The 4,084-nt window shown below is 45.4% G+C and overlaps 1 pseudogene; it reads right to left on the bottom strand.

Annotated features, from left to right (window-relative positions):
* Positions 1 to 1,286: 1,286 nt before the first annotated feature.
* LOC110293383 lies at positions 1,287 to 1,674 on the bottom strand (annotated as a pseudogene).
* Between the last annotated feature and the right edge of the window lie 2,410 nt (positions 1,675 to 4,084).

The raw sequence follows: 4,084 nt of genomic DNA, 5'->3' as shown, positions 1-4,084 counted from the left end.
CCTCCCTCCCTCCCTCCCTCCTTCCTTCCTTCCCTCCTTCCTCTCTTTCTTTACTTCTTTCTTTTGGTCTGGTTCTGTTTGTTTTTCGAGACAGAGTTTTCCTGTGTAGCCCTGGCTGTCCTGGAATTCATTCTGTAGACCAGGCTGGCCTACAATTAGGAGTTCTACTGACTCTGCCTCCCGAGTGCTGGGATCAGAGGCGTGCGCCGTTTGGGCCCAGCTCATTCCTTTCCTTTCTCTTTTCCTTCATGTGTGTGGTGTTTTGTATGCAAGGAGGTCTATGCACCACCACCCGTGTGCCTGGCACCCAGAAAAGAGAGAGTTTCTGACCCCCTGGACCTGGAGCTGCAGATTGTGGTGGGCCACTATGTAGTTTCTGGGAATCGAATCAGGGTCCTCTGGAAGAGCAGCCAGAGTTCTTAACCACCTTTCCAGGTCTCTATATTTAGTCTTATGAGCTATTTCAGGAGAAGTGTTGATATCTGCTTTCTGTTGGAGTCCTAGTTAGGGTTTCTATTGCTGTGATGAAACACCATGACAAAAAGCAAGTTGAGGCCATGGTGGGGTGCTGCTTATTGGGTCATTTAGTTTGATTTCTTATAGAATCCAGGACCATCAGCCCAGGACTGACACTATGCTCAAAGGCCTGTGGCCTCCTACATCAATCACCAATTAAGAAAATGCCCAACTGACTTGCTTATAATCCAATCTTTTTTTTAATGTCATTTTTTAAAGATTTATTTATTTGTTTGTTTTATGTATGTGAGTACACTGTCACTCTTTTCAGTCACACCAGAAGAGGGCATCAGATCCCATTACAGATGGTTGTGAGCCACCATGTGGTTACTGGGACTTGAACGCAGGACCTCTGGAAGAGCAGTCAGAGATCTTAACCGCTGAGCCATCTCTCCAGCCCCCCAACCCAATCTATGAAGGCATTTTCTCTGTTGGGGTTCTCCCCTCTCAGATGGTTCTAGCCTTTGTCAAATCAACATAAAATTAGCCAGCAAAGTTGGACTGTGTTGCTTTTTGTTTGTTTCATTGGGTGATTGGTTTTTGTGACAGTTGCATTGATCTCAGACTGGCCTCAAACTCATATATGAGCCTCTGATCCTCTTCCAGCCTCTACCTATGAAGTACATCACTAAACCAGGGGGTCCAACCTAGTCCTTCATGCATAGAAGACAGGCACTCTGCTTGGTGTCTGTTCATCAATTCTTTCAGGTTGTTGCATAAAGGAGTTACACTAGTCCAAGAACATTATACAAGCTTTGAGGTTTTAAAACTCATGGCAAGGGACAGAAGGGATATTCTATTCCCTGAACCTTTCGAGAGCCACAAGCATTTGGAAACTCATGAAAGGCCAGCTGATCATCCTTAGCCTGTGTACCCTCTATTAGGAACTGTCGTATGTTCCTACTCTGGTCATCTTGTAGCTGAATTACTTCATATTCTGGAGGCTCAATTATAGCACCACTGTAGGCAAATTCATCCCTAAATGGCTTCAGTAGTTGCTTTTTATGGTAACTATTGGCAGACCCTTGAAAAGTAGTAAGGGTCTCTGTTGGATCGTTAATATATGGATAGACTCCTCAGTGCTGGCAGGAAGCAGGGCATCACCCTCCTTGCATCATCAAAGAGGTCCAAAGAATGTAGGTTCTGGATAGTGGACATTCATTACGATTCCTTTCCATGGGTGGCCAATGGGAGGCAGCTGTACGTGTGTTGAGGGGTAGGTAGTGTAGAGAAGTGAGAGAACCCTAGGAGGAGACAACTGAGGACTTGAAGGTGAGTCAGTGACTCTTTTTTTTTTTTTTTTTTCTGAGACAGGATTTTTCTGTATAGCCCTGGTTGTCCTGGAACTCACTCTGTAGACTAGGCTGGTCTCGAACTCAGAAATCTGCCTGCCTCTGCCTCCCAAGTGCTGGGATTAAAGGCGTGCGCCATCATGCCTGGCTTTTTTGTTGTTGTTGTTGACTCTTTTCTTTATTGCATTTATTTATTTGCTTGTGTGTGTGTATGAGTGAGTGTGAGTGTGTGTGAGTGTGAATGTGAGTGTGTGTGTATGCACCTGTGTGCAAGGCTAGAGAACTTCAGGTAGATTCTCTAGTATTAGCTGAAGTTTTGTTGTTGTTGTTGTTTTGATTTATATTTAAATTAATTAATTTTATGGATATGAATGTTTGGCCTATATAAGTGTGTTTGCACCACGTGCATGCTTGGTGCCTGCAGAGGCTGGACGGACGTTGGATCTCCTGGAGCCGTAGTTATAGGCAGAGCAAGAGTCATCTCTTTAGCAGCCCCTTACCTTGCCCCGGCTCTCTCATCTTTTGAGACAGAGCCTTATGCATATAGTCTTGGTGGCCTCAGACTGTTTGTGTGTTTGTTTTGAGACAGGGTCTCACTGCATAATGTTGGCTAGCCTGAAACTCACAGACATCCTCTTGCCTCTGCCACTCCCCAGCCCCGTTGTGTCTAAGTAAATCTGCCATCACACCTGCATGAACTTATTTATTAGTATGGAGGCAAGATGGTCCTTGAACTCCTGGTCCTCCTGCCTCCGCCTCCTGAGTCACAGGCATTGCCACCACGCCCAGTCTAACAGTTCTACATCTAAAAAGAGATTCAGACATGGAAAGGTCTCTCAGCCCAGGACCAGGATCTTATCCTGCCAGTGGCAGGGATGCAGGACCAATTATGTTTTTCTATGAGATCATCTCTGAGGCTTGGGATTGGTGTTTGTATATTAACTGACCTTCCTCAGCATCCTTTGCACTAATGGAGTCTGGGCAGGGCTCCACTTCTGTATCCTAAGACTTTTCCAGCTCCCAGTTTTTGCATATCTGGGAACCTTCCAAAATGGGCCGCACAGTGGTGGGAGTGACATGCTTTTCCTGCTGTGTCGGGTGTGGTGGTTCAGGGCTGTAATTCTAGCACTCAGGAGGTAGAAGCCAGATCAAGGGCATTCTTGACTTCATATACTAGCCTTGCCTCGTCAGACCCTACCTCAGAAAACCAAAGCAATGGGCTGCAGAGAAGGCTCTTGGGTTAAGATCACTTGTTGCTCATCCATAGGGTGAGTTATTACATCAACACTCACTACACTCTTTAACTCGAGTTCCTGGGGTTCAGACGCCCTCTTCTGGAGTTTTGGGGCACTGCAAGCACACGGTGCACAAACTTGCAGACAAAACACCTCGCTATATGCAGTTTTCCTTGTCTTTCTATCCTAACTAAAGAATAAGTAAACAACTTTGTTAGGGAGATCACACAGATGTGTAAACTAAGGATCAGGTAGGAGATGTGTTCGCTTAAGTCCTCCTCAGGTAGAAAAAGGCACAACCGAGGAACTCCTGGAGTTTGAACTGCCTGACCCCTTTGAACACCAGCCTGCTCTACACAGGGAGTTCCAGGCCAACCAGAGATTAGAAGTGAGACCTTGTCTCAAACAAACAAACAAACAAACAAACAAACAAAGAAGCTTTCAATGCACTTTTCAAGCACTCTTCCAGGTTGTAGGGGTATGTCAGTAAACAGAGAGAAAAAAAGTTCCTGCCCCCATGTAGGTAAGTCTTAGTAATGTTTGAGAAAATGACTTGCTATTACTCTGATACACATCACACACTCACCATCTGCAGGGAAAGAGAAACCCATTGCTTGTGTTGCATTTAAGCTGCAAGCCCCTGAAAACAGCCCCATGCCTACATCATCAGAACTTAAAGCAGGGTTAGGGCAGAGTAGGGCTTGGCAAATATGCATCATCAAAAGTCAGAAACTAAACCGGGAGTGGTGGCCACACCTTTGATCCCAGCACTTAAGATGAAGAGATAGGTGGGTCCCGGTGAGTTCAAGGTCAGCCTGATCTACGTGGCAAGTTCCTGGACAGCCAGGGCTACACAGAGAAACCCTGTCTTGTAAAACAAAACAACAACAAACAAACAAACAAAGAGAAAGATCAACATTGAAGTTTCTCTGCCTTTACTATGCTGTCTTTAAACCCAAGCTGAAACATAAACCACGGACTGCAGATACGCCTTCTGCCTGTCTTTTGTATATTTCACACTTATCAGTGTTGAAAGGTAAC

This window comes from Mus caroli, chromosome 4 (genome assembly GCF_900094665.2).
Source record: "Mus caroli chromosome 4, CAROLI_EIJ_v1.1, whole genome shotgun sequence".
NCBI lineage: Eukaryota > Metazoa > Chordata > Mammalia > Rodentia > Muridae > Mus > Mus caroli.
The sequence above is the reverse complement of the archived record's forward strand: the minus strand, read 5'-3'. Positions and strand labels throughout refer to the sequence as shown.